The sequence below is a fragment of the Anopheles coluzzii genome, chromosome 3 (genome assembly GCF_943734685.1).
Source record: "Anopheles coluzzii chromosome 3, AcolN3, whole genome shotgun sequence".
NCBI lineage: Eukaryota > Metazoa > Arthropoda > Insecta > Diptera > Culicidae > Anopheles > Anopheles coluzzii.
In genome coordinates, this window is record NC_064671.1 from 53,655,448 (window position 1) to 53,669,497 (window position 14,050).

Consider the following 14,050-nt stretch of genomic DNA (forward strand, 5'->3'; position numbering starts at 1 on the left):
ACCTGGGTTTTGTTATATGAGTTTTGGAAGCTTCATTTCTATAAACATGTTCAACGCACCCTCTTTCTTGCGCAGACATTAGTTCATCTTATTTTGAGTCATTAGGCCCGATTATTAAACACAAACAGAAATGACACAAGACAAGTGCGTCAAGACAAACGGAAAATAGTTATGCATTTTGAAACCGTTCTTGTGACAGACAAGTTTCGTTAATTTTTTTCTTTCGTTAAAGCTGTGTCGATGTGTCAAAATGTTCAAAATCAAAATAAAAAAAAAACGTAAACAAGTTTATTTAAGACACGATCGTTTATCAAGCTAACAATCCTTGTTTAAAACAACGAAATTATTTTATCCCACTTCGTAAGTGACGATAGCAGCAGTGAAGAAGAAACAACGGTAGATCTGGCAAAACAGCGCCAACTGCTTCGAAGTGTTTTCGACCCGTTACAGCTTTATAACCAATCGTGAGTTAAGCATACGGATCATTTGTGCAAATCGTGTTATACATGTTTCATTTCGTGGTTGTTAATTTCAGATTTAAGAAAAAAATTCGTGTGTCGAAGGAAATTTTCCTTGACATTTTGGCGGAGACCGAGTCCTCCGAGTATTTGTTATTACTAAAAGTGTATGCAGTATTAGATGTGATAATTACATGTGCCTATGCTGTTGGTTGTTGAAGCAGCCACTCACTGAAGAAGATGCTGGAATCCAATGCTGTTGAACGCAAACCGGGTGCGTGAGCCCGTCATCTTTCGACTACCATCGAAGAACAACAGAGGAAGGAAATAACAGCAGCTTCTTAACCCAAAACAGCAGCACGTTACCAGTATCTCCAGCTTATCGCCATTTGTATGGATATGGCAGTACACATATTTTTGTTTAAAATGATAAAATTTGATTATTTCTGAAATAAAATACTTATATTTTGTCGTGAAAGCAACAGCAACAACTCTGTTGTTGTGTTCTGTCGGTCAAACAATCTGAGATTGGCGCCTTTCCGTGACAAAAAGCTGACGGAAAGCAGTTTGACAATTTTGGATTTCCGTTTGTGTTTCATAATACATATCTTGGCAGTATGCTTGTGAGTTTGTGTTTCGTCAAATTTTTTTTCCAACACACAACACAAACGGATGTCATAATACAAATCTTCCGATTTTGACAACTTGTCTTTACAATTTGTGTTTAATAATCGGGCCTATTGTCTCGCTCAAAATCGTACATTCAACCAAAATTTTACGCACCGAGAAGAATTGTCCTAAATTAAAATGACACACTTTCGTTTTAGGTACCCGCTTGGCAAAGAGTAGCTCATTTTGATGCCTCTCGCTACCCCTGGCCTTAGTTTTGAAGGAATCATGCGACACACTCGCACTCCACTACCCCATCCCATGGAAAAACGCTCCCACCATTGAGGTGTTGACCAAAATTTCGCTGTGTGCATGAGACACACACTCGCACTCCTCCAGCCCTCCACAGCTGAACGCTCCCACCGTTGCGAATTTGCGAGAATTTTTGCTCTGAGCGTGAGACCCTGAAGCGCCAGAGATGACACTATGTGTAAAGACGATCATAATTCGGTATGGTCAAAATGCGTCGTTTGTCGTTTCATTTATCTGGTAATGATGTTTTCACTTCATCAAAATTTTAAACATTAACAACTAGGCTGATAACAATAATTGAAATGTGAATCAGAATAAATTAAATTCATTTGAAGTAAAATGAATTCCATTATACTCTATTTTGATCAAATGATCAACACTTGTACATAGTGCCATTTACTTTGTGTTCTTCACTCTCGCGCTGTGTTGTGATCGTTCGAAACTCATTGCCAGAACGAATGCAAATTTCATTTGGGAAGGATCGGTGCCGGAAGATGCAGTGAAAATTATAAAATGTTTATAGAAAAGTGGTTAAGTAAATCGTGAAAGATGTAAACGCAGGCGCAACTGCAGTTTGTTTTGTTACATGATCTACGGGTAAGTGCATGCATAAGAAGAAGAATATTTCAAATGATGTTTGTTTTTTAACAATCGTATTGCTTTTAATGTTTGTTTATTCTTCTATTATTTGCCATCACACCTAGCTATCTCATTACCAAAGCATCTGATAGCCGATCAAAGAAGGTGAATCGGGCTTACAGAGTCGCCGTTTAAATTCAAATATCTTCGTGATCGGTAAGTTTTAAATAGTCCTAGTTATGTTCACCATTCTAATGCTAGATATATCTTTCATTCCTCAGAAAAACGCATCAAACAACAAGTGTTTTTCTTCCAACAGCACGCGCCATCGGTGGAGCAAGCAGCCAACGTTTTGATCGCCAGTACGCGCCATCAAGAATTGAAATATTCCCGAATAGCTCTGTGAATAAAAAAACTGCACATTTACTGTCCGAATTTCCCGGAATTTTTTGATCGGCCTACGCTCGCGGGAATGGTAGGGTACCCGCTTGGCAAAATGTCGCGCGACATGCATGCTTGAAATCGATGCTTGTTAACATTTTATTTCAAGCATCGTGAGTGTCCCAGCGTGAGCGCTGAGCACACCTCCCCTCATTCTCAATGCCGCGTTTTTGGCTAATCCTCGCTCCCACCCTTTCTTTCTTTTCCTCAACGGACACACCATTCCCGCGAGCGTAGGCCGATCAAAAAATTCCAAGAAATTCGGACAGTAAATGTGCAGTTTTTTATTCACAGAGCTATTCGGGAATATTTCTATTCTTGATGGCGCGTACTAGCGATCAAAACGTTGGCTGCTTGCTCCACCGATGGCGCGTGCTGTTGGAAGAAAAACACTTGCTGTTTGATGCGTTTTCCTGAGGAATGAAAGATAAATCGAGCATTAGAATGGTGAGCAAAACTAGGACTATTTAAAACTTACCGATCACGAAGATATTTGAAGTTAAATGGCGACTCTGTAAGCCCGATCCATCTGCTTTGATCTGTTATCAGGAGCTTTGGCAATGAAATAGCTAGGTGTGATGGAAAATAATAGAAGAATAAACAAACATTAAAAGCAGTACGATTGTTAGAACACAAACATCATTTGGAAGATTCTTCTTCTTATGCATGCACTTACCCGTAGATCATGTAACAAAACATACTGCATTTGCGCCTGCGTTGACATCTTTCACGATTAACTTAACCACTTTTCTATTATCATTTCATAATTTTCGCTGCATCTTCCGGCACCAATCCTTCCCATATGAGATTTGCATTCGTTCTGGCGATGAGTTTCGAACGATCACAACACAGCGCGAGAGTGAAGAACACAAAATAAATGGCACTATGTACAAGTGTTGATCATATGGACAAAATAGAGTATAATGGAATTTATTTTACTTCAAATGAATTGATTTTATTCTGATTTCAATTTCAAATATTGTTATCAGCCTAGTACAGCCTACGTTTAAAATTTTTGATGAAGTGAATACATCATTACCAGATAAATGAAACGACAATCGACGCATTTTGACCATATTGAATTATGATCGTCTTTACACATAGTGTCATCCCTTGCGCTTCAGGGTCTCACGCTCAGAGCAAAAATTCTCGCAAATGTCGCAACGGTGGGAGCGTTCAGCTGTGGAGGACTGGAGGAGTGCGAGTGTGTGTCTCATGCACACAGCGAAATTTTGGTCAACACCTCGATGGTGGGAGCGTTTTTCCATGGGATGGGGTAGTGGAGTGCGAGTGTGTCGCGTGATTCTTTCAAAACTAGGGCCAGGGGTAGCGAGAGGCATCAAAATGAGTTACTCTTTGCCAAGCGGGTAGTAGAAGCGTACCTTAACTTACACGGTTACCAGGCTTGTAATTCTTTCTCCTTTTTTATTACTATTACTTAACGCAATGGTGGACACTTGGGAGTTGAAGTGTCCATTGCCGAAAAAAGCAATGGCCACCAAACACGTGGTGTGTCCTCAATTAATTCTAATATTCGACTGTGGTAGTAAAGGTATCCCTAGCCGAAAGCAATGGCTACCATCCTCGTGGTACAGTATCGGACAGAATGATAGGACCCTAGTTTTTTCAACGCACCGTACACTTGTTTTGCCACGTTACTTGTGTTTGTGTGTGTGTGTGTGTGTGTGTGTGTGTGTGTGTGTGTGTGTGTGTGTGTGTGTGTGTGTGTGTGTGTGTGTGTGCGAGTCTGTGTGTGTGTGTGCGAGTGCGCGGGTTTTTGTCTGAAGAAACGTAGCTTGACATGGTTTCATATTGCATTGAAAGCATTCTGTTTATGTGTGTTATCATGTGAAACAGCGTGCGTTCACACTTGGATAAATGCTAAAGTTTGCATCGACAGCAGCGCTTGTTCCCCGGACGAGAACGCAGGTGTGCTGTTTCATGAATGTGAATACGACACCGGTGCGAAATGAAAACGCGCACAATAGCAATGAACTCGGCATTCCCTCACAGGTGTTTCTCCAGTGCACGCCATTGAAAGGCATGCGTGCATCTTTGCGTTGAACGTTGTGTGCGCATGGGAAACTTTGTGTGTGCATTGAGCAAGCGCGCAGGTGTTCTTTTCAATGGGTGTTTTGTTTCATGAGCGCGGCAGTATTCTGTTCTGGTTTTGAATGGATACATGCTCACTCGCTTACTCATTGATTGTTTTTATCCATACGCTTTTTTGCTGCTCGACAACGATGTGATTCATCGCGTATAAAAGCAGAACGCAGGCAGTGCACGGCATCAGTCGTGTCCAAGTTTTTAACCAGTGTGTTCTTGACGGTCTAAGCAAGCAATTTTAGTAACAATGGGTCGAGGTAAACATTGTACCGATTATCAGCGCCATATCATTAAGCGAATGGCGGCTGCTGGCATTAAGCGCAGAACGATCGAGTTCGTGATGGAACGATCGCGCACTTTTGTGGCGAACGCGCTTCGGACAACCGAAACGCGCAAGTCACCCGGACGTCCTCGGAAGACCACGGCGGAGGAAGACCGTAAGATTGTTAACATATCGAAGAAACATCCGTTTAGCTCGGCACCAGAGATCCGAGGCAGACTGAAATTGGCGGTGACGCCGAGAACAGTTCAGCGAAGATTGGTCAGTGCCGGGCTACTCGCGCGAGTGCCAGTCAAAGTGCCCAATTTAACACCTGCGCATAAAAACGCACGGGTGTTATTTGCAATTGAGCACATGTTCTTCGATGAAGAGGATTGGCGCAGGGTTTTGTGGTCAGACGAGTCAAAATTCAATCGACAGGGGTCGGACGGACGTAGGTTGGTTCGGCGCCCTGTTAATTGTGCTCTTGATCCGAAGTACTGCTTCAAAACTTTCAAGCATGGCGGTGGTAGTCTCATGGTGTGGGGATGCTTCTCCTACTATGGGATGGGTCCGTTGGTTCGAATCCACGGTAATTTAAATCGGTTTGGGTATCGAGATATTCTTGATACTCATTTGCTATCACACGCTAGGAAAAACCTTCCTCGGTCTTGGATGTTTATGCAAGACAACGATTCTAAGCATACTTCCGGGACTGTCCAAACTTGGCTTGCTGACAACAATGTCAAAACAATGAAGTGGCCAGCCCTTAGCCCGGATCTAAATCCCATTGAGAACCTCTGGGCAATTTTCAAGAAGAGGCTGGGTAAAAACATACCGGAAGATCTGGATCATCTCTTCGATCACATGCAAGAGGTGTGGAGCAAAATTCCACCTGAAACGATCCAGAATCTGGTGATGTCGATGCGTCAACGCATGATTAATGTCATCGTGGGCGACGGCAATAAGATCAAAAACTGAGCTTATTGCATTTTTGAATAGGGATCACTGCTCGCGAGGGCGGTGGTCCTGCAAATTACAACAAAAACCTAACCCAAAACACAAAAAAACTACTGACAAATCTATCCGAAACGACCTACTTGTGAAACAAACACACACATCAATACACATTCAAACATACATACACACACACACACACACACACACATGCACACACACACACACACACACACATACACACACACACACACACACACAAACACAAACACATACAAACCACACATAAACTTGACCCAACGGGTGCATGGTGCGTTAAAAAACCAATGCCCTATCTTTCTGTCCGATACTGTATTTTCACTAAACTGCAAAGGAATATTAAGTTGTAGGGAATATAAGTGTCCCTTAACAAGTGCTGTTAGCCTCGGGTTTTGCACTCAATTAAATAGAACATTCAACAGTAGGGAATAGAAGTGTCCCTAACGACATTTAATGGCTACCAACTTCGTGACCTTTCACTCGTCCCTTAACCTGAAGAAAAGTAGAAGCGTCCCTTCGCGCTGCACCGATTACTTTCACAAGCCTCCTGCACAAACCTAACTAATGCGGTCTGTCGCTTTCATCGGTCAATTGTCGTAAATGTTCAAACCTAACATTATTTCACCAAATAAATTTTCAAACCTAACACAATTTTACAAAATAAATGTTCAAACCTAATGCAATTTCACCAAAACTCTCACGAAACACTCGCCAAATTTCATCACCTAATTGTTCGCAATGCATCACCAACCAATTGTTCGCAATGAGTAATCCGCTTCTCATCGTAAGGCTCTGGCGATCTTTTATCTGAAAGCTCGCCTCTAAGCGTAAGGCTCTAGCAAACAAATGTTCACAGAAAAACAAGAAACACAAAAAAACTTTCCTGACTTAAACTCGCTTCGCATAATTGTTTCCTGGTTCAATAATCGTTTCGAAGGACCAATATGTATAAGCGTTCTTTCGTTGTAGCACAGTATCGTAACACGTCCGATTGTCTCTAATGATTTTGTTATAGTGGCCGATACCACTCTCGCTTTATTCTCATCCCCTAGTAAAATGGTCACTCACGCATACCGTCTCATTCCGTGTACATGTTCTATTCTTATTCTAATACGCCCGCTGCTGCGTGTTTGCCTATCTCTTAGGTGTAAACAAATACCATATTCTTGGTATTTTAGAAAAATCAATGATCGGACTTACGTCCTAAAGAACGCCAAAGCTCAATCGAAGAAACAGCTGTGCTGATTAATTTACATAGGTCTATCTAATATTTCCTATAAACTAGTGTATGAAATCTTGAAAAGGGCAAACTTAGTTTCCCATATACAAAGATTAAACACCCGTGTGGGAAGGAAAACTAGTTTAATCTTACAGTAAGATAATTATGAAAAATTTAACGTGAATAAATACACCTATTGAATTTTGTGCTTAAAAAACAATGCGCTCGCGACCTAAGCTGTTTTTCGGGATTTTGGACAGGCAGTGCGCTCACAAGTTACCCTGATCTCTTCGCTACGTAAGCAGTGGGCTTGTAAGCCAGGTGTAGAAAATTTCACCGGGTGTGATATTGGAGGAAAACTTGTGATATATTGGGAATAAGAAAAATAACGTGTAGGCGGTTGAACTTTCACTTTGCTAATGTGTATTCACTTGTCCGTTTGAGTTCATTTGTACATGCTATAATTCATTACATAGGTCATCTCATCCTCATCTATTTCCCTGTTTATATTGTAGCCTTCAAGTGTTGTCTGTTTCTAATCCCGTTACCATAATCCCATAATTCATGCCATAATAAAATTTAATTCAAATATTTATATACATAGAAATTCAAACACCAGGTTATTTTTTAATATTGTAAAATCTCGAAGTTTATCAATTCAAATTAAACGTTGAAGTTATAACAAAGGCACAAAATCGCAAGGCAGTAGAATAAATAGAAGAGTGAAGGTGTTGTCAGTACAATCATCCGTAAACGAAAGAACTTTATTTTGATATGTCAGATTATCGCACAGTTGTCTCGGTGGTGGTCATATATTTTTCAAACATATTTTCTTTTTTACACGCAGCTATTTACATTCTTTATAAGCCCGACAATGTTACAGATTTGGAAAAAAAGTAACGATTCCCGCTTTTCTTACCCATGTATAGTTGAGATAATTTATTTTCTTCTTTCGCTAATACAAGTGGCTTTCCGTGATAATTGAACGCGTCTTTTCATAACGTCTATTACAGTGCGACTAAGGGTGCGCACAGTGCGACTAAGGGTGCAGCTTAAACTGCAAAGTGTCATCGATAATCCTATACAGGCAGTCCTCGAGATACACGGTTAATGGGGACCAAAAACGGCCGCAAAATACCGCGTATATCGAATGTCCGAGTAAGTCGAATCTCGAGATTTGTAGCCAAAATATCACTAATTTTCGTGTTATTTTGCAAGTAGGGTGTGGTTTAAGCGTTTTAATTAATTATTTGATATGATTCCCAATGAATATAACACTTTCAAACTTTTTGAAATAGTTTTTAACATTCGATCAAAACAGAAATTATTTGGCATTTTACAATGGAAGTGTCAAATCAGTTGAATTTGCTCAAATTTCTATCAAATTTAGAAAATCGCGTATCGAGGATCCATCCAATCCACGTATAAGAGGTACCGTCTAACTCTATCTCGGAGACCGCCTGTACGACGATTAATGCGATCGTCACCTTAAGCAGACCTGTAACAAAGTTTTTTTTATTTCCTGTACTTTTCAGTGTTTATCTAAATTGCTGTATATCATCCAAGACATCACTAATCAAGATGCTGAAAATGCGTTATTCGCTTTAATACAAATACTTCTGTCTCATCAAACAAGATCTAATGATATTCTACTTTTCGGACAATATATTGCGAAATGTATTCCTAAGGTAAGTTATATTATGTTTTATTATATGTATACAATATTTCACCGAGTAACGCTAATAATGCGTTCCGGAGACATTCGCGTAAGTCGAATATCACGTTTGAAAGTCAAAATATATTTGATTAACAATATGGGCGCTGGCATTTTGCATTAGCTTTCTGCGGAGAACACAGTACAAGATAAGGGAGTGACGAGAGCATTTCATTGGCTTATGATCGTTCACTCTCTTTCCGATCCTCACGTACGATGCCGCTTCTGCAATATGTGCTCTCTCTTTCGTCCCGCTGCAATACGCTCTGCTGAGAGTTGCTGAGAGACTAATCACAGAGAAGGAGAGTGAACAAAGCTGTGTTTCCAAAGCGAGTCACACAGCGCCCAGAGTGTAAATAACGATTTTTGATTGAATTAATTTTATTTAAGTAAATTTTTATTTATTAAATTCAATTGGTGAAAAAAATTTGGTTATTAGGAATTTAAAACTTTTGGAAAAATTGCTAAATATTTTTCATTTTACAATTGATAGTGAAAATTGTACCGATTTGACATCTAAACTGTCAAATTTAAAAATTCGCGTAATCGAATTCGCGTAACTCGGAGGAAACTGTTTTCTTAAAAATTTATTTCTTACATATTTTTTACACAAAAAATATACTCACGTACATAAAAACATAGCCCTGTCACGCAAATTATTGAAAACTAATTTTACAACGTTCGATCTATTCATTTTTACGAAAACACAATATCACATCCAGCGCTGTTGAATTTACTTCACTTGTAGGCCTAATTGGCACTAAAAATGAAGTACAGTTACAGGTTTTGTTATCCCCGTTTGCCATGCAAAACTCATGAAATTGTATAGAAATAATATAACTAAGGCGAGGGGTTGTTGGTTTTAAATGTTAATTATTTTTGACTTGCGTCAAATTGGACATAACTCTATTTTTCACGGGGTTTATCCGCTAAACACCAAGCGCTGGAAATCGAAACGAGCACCAACCTCACACCTGTTTGGCCAAATGTGTGCATGTGTGTACTTGCTCTACTGCCCAATGGAATTGTGGTAGTAAGCTTCTAACGATAGCGATCGTTAGATAAGTATTGGTGCTGTGTCATCGAACACAGCATCCGAGAGTGCGATGAGCACATAATAAAGAGAGCACTTGATAGTTATCAACCGAGCAAACCACAAGTGTTTTATTGAGTACCACAAACTGGCGACGAGGATTGGTTTTTTTTCCAATTGAGAAGAAAAAAAGGAGTTCAGTGCAAACGAGTTCAAATGATAAAGCACACACAGGACACATGGTGTAGAAGTGATCGCGTATGAGCGTATAAGCGAGGTGTGAAAAAAAGGACGCATCGCATGTGTAAGCAGAACAATAGAAAAAAAACTGCGTCTAGTAAGCAGCGTGGAAAAATTGCGTCTTGTAAGCAGCGAAAAAAAAACTGCGTCTAGTAAGCAGCAAGAAAAAAATCAGGTAGAAAGTGCGTCGGGTCTGGAAAAAAAGAACATCGGAAAAAAAACTAAGCCTCCGAACAAAAGGCATAGGCAGAAAAGAGCATCTGATAGTGTGCGTGCCAGAATCGCGGCTAGAGAGCGGTGATCAAGCTGCGTCGAGATAGCAACGGTAGTGTGAGAAAGCGTGTGACGGGGGTAGATAACAAGAAGAGAGAGAGAGAGAGAGAGAGAGAGAGAGAAATGGGTGATACGAATCTATTTGCAAAATTACCGCCGCTCGGCATAGCGGGCGTATCATTGATTGATAGGAGAAAAGTGTGGGTAACCTGGAAACGAGGATTTGAAATTTGCTTTCGCGCGGCAAAGATCAGCGATGGGACGGAGAAAAAAAGATCTTTTGTTAGCGTGTGGCTCATTTGAGCTACAGGAAATCTTTTTTAGTATTCCTGATGCCGATGTGGGTAAAAATGTGGAACAAGGAATCGATCCTTACGCAGTTGCAATTGAGAAATTGGAAGAATATTTTGCCCCTCAACGACACGAGGCACATGGAAGATTCCTTTTTTGGGATATGAAACCTGAACCAGAAGAATCCATTGATAAATTTTTGTTTCGTGTCTAAAAAATGGATCTAAATGCAATTTTTTAAAAACGGCATTGGAAAGCTCAGGAATCGCGTTGGTAGATAAAATGCTACAGTTCCTACCGAACCAATTAAGAGTTAGGTTGCTTCAAGAAAAAGTTCTTTCGATAGAAGAGTTAGTACGACAGGTTAATTCCTATGAAGCTTCTCGTTCCGCAAACGATCAAATCAGTGGTAACGCTAATAACACTCGTCCGGCGAATAACCAAGCATCAGATAATATAAACTATATAGTAGCACCTTGCGGATGCTGTGGATTGTCGCATAACCGAAGAACCTGTCCAGCACGAGACAAGACGTGTGCAAAGTGTGGGAAACGTGGCCATTTTGCAGGAGTGTGTCGCTCTACTTCATTTGCGGCAAAAAGTGAGCATTTCAATCAGAATGCATTTAAAAGATCGCACGGCAACACTGAGTCATTAAATACGGGACCGGCTACAAAAAGGAAGTTTTCTCGACAAATTCAAAAAATACACGCTTTGGAATACGAAGAGGAGGAAACTAATACTGAGCTGGTTGAAATGGTTTCATCGGAAAATGATTCGGATGGGTTAATTTGGACAAAAGTAGGAGGAATTTTATTTGAGATACAAATAAATTCAGGAGTAAAATCCATTATCATTAATGATAAGACATGGAAATCGATGAAGAATAATGGCATCAAAACCATCGGAGAAATAAGAGCTCCGGATCAGAAGTTTAAGGCATATGCTCAAACAAATTGCTTACAAGTAATTGTAATGTTTGACGCAGAAATAGCCATATCAGATGGAGATAAAGAACTAAAAACCGTTTCTCGTTTTATGTCGTTGAAAATGGACCGCAACCCCTTCTGGGCAAAGATACGGCAAAACAGTTGGGAGTATTGGTTGTAGAATTACCGAGTCAGCGTGAGTTGATTCATAGTGTAGACAGTTCCCGGCAATTTCCTTACATCAAGGGAGTTAAAATAAATAACCCTATAGACAGGACGGTGAGGCCTGTAGCACAGCGATTACGACGGCTACCTTTACCAACATTAGAAAAGGTAGATAAAAAACTCGAAGAGTTATTAGAAAAGGATGTTATTGAAAGAGTTACCGAGCCAAGCCACTGGGTCTCTCCGTCGGTCATAGTCGTCAAAGATAATGGCGACATACGGTTGTGCATTGACATGCGACAACTCAATAAAGCAATTTTACGCGAATCACACCCATTGCTGACAATCGAAGATACGATGGAAGATGAATGGGAAAAAAATTTTCTCACTGTTGGATGTCAAAGATGCTTTCCACCAACTTCTGCTTGATGACGAGAGCAAGCCATTGACCACATTTATTACTCATCGTGGCCTTTTTAGATATAAAAGGTTACTATTCGGAATATCCTGTGCCCCAGAAAAAATTCAAATGCTCATGGAGCAAATTCTGGCGAATTGTAGTAACACTAAAAATTTAATTGATGATATTATCGTTACGGGGAGCACTAAACAAGAGCATGACAAGGCACTCGAGAAAGTGTTGAATAGGCTAAAGGAATTTGGTATTTTACTAAACCATTCGAAATGCGAATTCAAGTTAAAAGAAATAGAGTTTGTCGGACAAAAGTTTAACGAAAATGGAATGAGTCCATCTCAGAGTAAAATTGAAGCTATAAAAACTTTTCGGCGGCCAAAGAATGGTGAGGAAGTGCGCAGTTTTTTAGGGCTTGTCACTTACATCGGTAGTTTCATTCCAGATTTAGCCACAGTATCATTTCTACTCCGCGAGCTCACTAAGCAAAACGTACCATTCACATGGGGAAATGATCAAGAAAAGGCATTTGATGAACTTATCCGATTGGTAGCAAATATTGAAACACTCGCTCATTTCGATCCTCGGTATAAAACCAAAGTTATAGCAGATGTCTCTCCGGTCGGATTAGGAGCAGTTTTAAAACAATTCCACGACAACCTAAAGTAATTGCGTATGCTAGCAAAAGCCTAACGAATACAAAGTGTCGGTATGCACAGACGGAAAAAGAAGCATTAGCATTAGTATGGGCGGTAGAACGATTCCAAATTTATTTATTCGGTATAAGGTTTGAATTGGAAACTGACCATAAACCACTCGAATCGATATTTGCACCTAATTCATCGCCATGCTTACGAATTGAGCGATGGTTGTACCGTTACATAGTGTACCGTTAAGGAAAACCAAATATTGCTGATCCGTTGTCTCGACTATCATGCCCCATAGAAATCAAAGAATTTGATCCGGATTCTGATATGTACATTTGCAACATAATAGCGAATACGGTAGTCGATGTAGACGAAGTAGAAAAGGCTGTTATATATTATATATATATACATATATATATATATATATATATATATATATATATATATATATATATATATATATATATATATATATATATATATATATATATATATATATATATATATATATATATATATATATATATATATATATATATATATATATATATATATTTACGTTATGCACGTCAAGCCTGACGTATAAACGTGTCACAACGATACGGGATCAACAGACCTCAGCATCTAAGACGGTTAACAAGACGTTAGAAGGTTACGTGCGACCTTGCATCTCTAGAAAGGTCCTCTTTTGATATCTGGTGCTCGATAAATAAAGTCCTTAAATTTCAACTTGTAATTGGCGCAGCCGTTCGGAACAGTCCAGCGAAGTGGTTACATGGTTTGGTGATAAAAGTGGTAGTGGCCGATTAATAAAAGTGACAAAAGGAACCCGCCTCCGGCATCCACGGCATTTAGGTATTTCCGTCGTGTGAGTTGTGGTTCCCCCTGCCTCGCCTGTTTCAGTACCACGCGTATCCTGGCATACGCTTCCCTGCACGACGTACGTAAGTAACCTCACTTACTGCAAACCATACAGCAATTGTTTTTTTTTCTCGTATTTCAATACTAAAAAATAAGAGAAACAAGTGAAATTGACCTTATTGTGCGTGTGTGCGTGGTCCATGTGGCAAGCTAGAGCTACTATTTCGGATTCAGATACAGATGTAAATTCATTATCATCGGAGTCAAACCACGAGCTTTCACTCATTGAAACAGATTTGACGAAAGAATTGTCATTAACTTCCTTGACGCTGCAAGACAATACAATGGAAGAGATTGTTCAGCAGCTGGTTTCAATGCAAACTACCTTGCAAAATCTTTCTGATCGTCAAAATGCAATTGAAAAAGCGCTCAGCCAAAACCACGTGCAAGAAACAAAAGGCCCATTGTCTTCTGTTGACACGTCACACACCAATCGAGCAAATGAT

The 14,050-nt window shown here is 39.8% G+C and overlaps 2 long non-coding RNA genes across 2 annotated transcripts; one reads left to right on the forward strand and one right to left on the reverse strand.

Annotated features, from left to right (window-relative positions):
* The first annotated feature begins 1,294 nt into the window (after positions 1-1,294).
* LOC120954800 (uncharacterized) lies at positions 1,295-2,374 on the forward strand. Its single transcript, XR_005751743.2, has 3 exons — positions 1,295-1,976; positions 2,084-2,174; positions 2,240-2,374. It is a non-coding gene; the product is annotated as an uncharacterized LOC120954800 (long non-coding RNA).
* Positions 2,375-2,659: 285 nt separating this feature from the next.
* On the reverse strand, positions 2,660-3,759 carry LOC120954799 (uncharacterized). Its single transcript, XR_005751742.2, has 3 exons — positions 3,076-3,759; positions 2,878-2,968; positions 2,660-2,812 (listed from the first exon to the last, which is right to left on the reverse strand). It is a non-coding gene; the product is annotated as an uncharacterized LOC120954799 (long non-coding RNA).
* Positions 3,760-14,050: the final 10,291 nt, after the last annotated feature.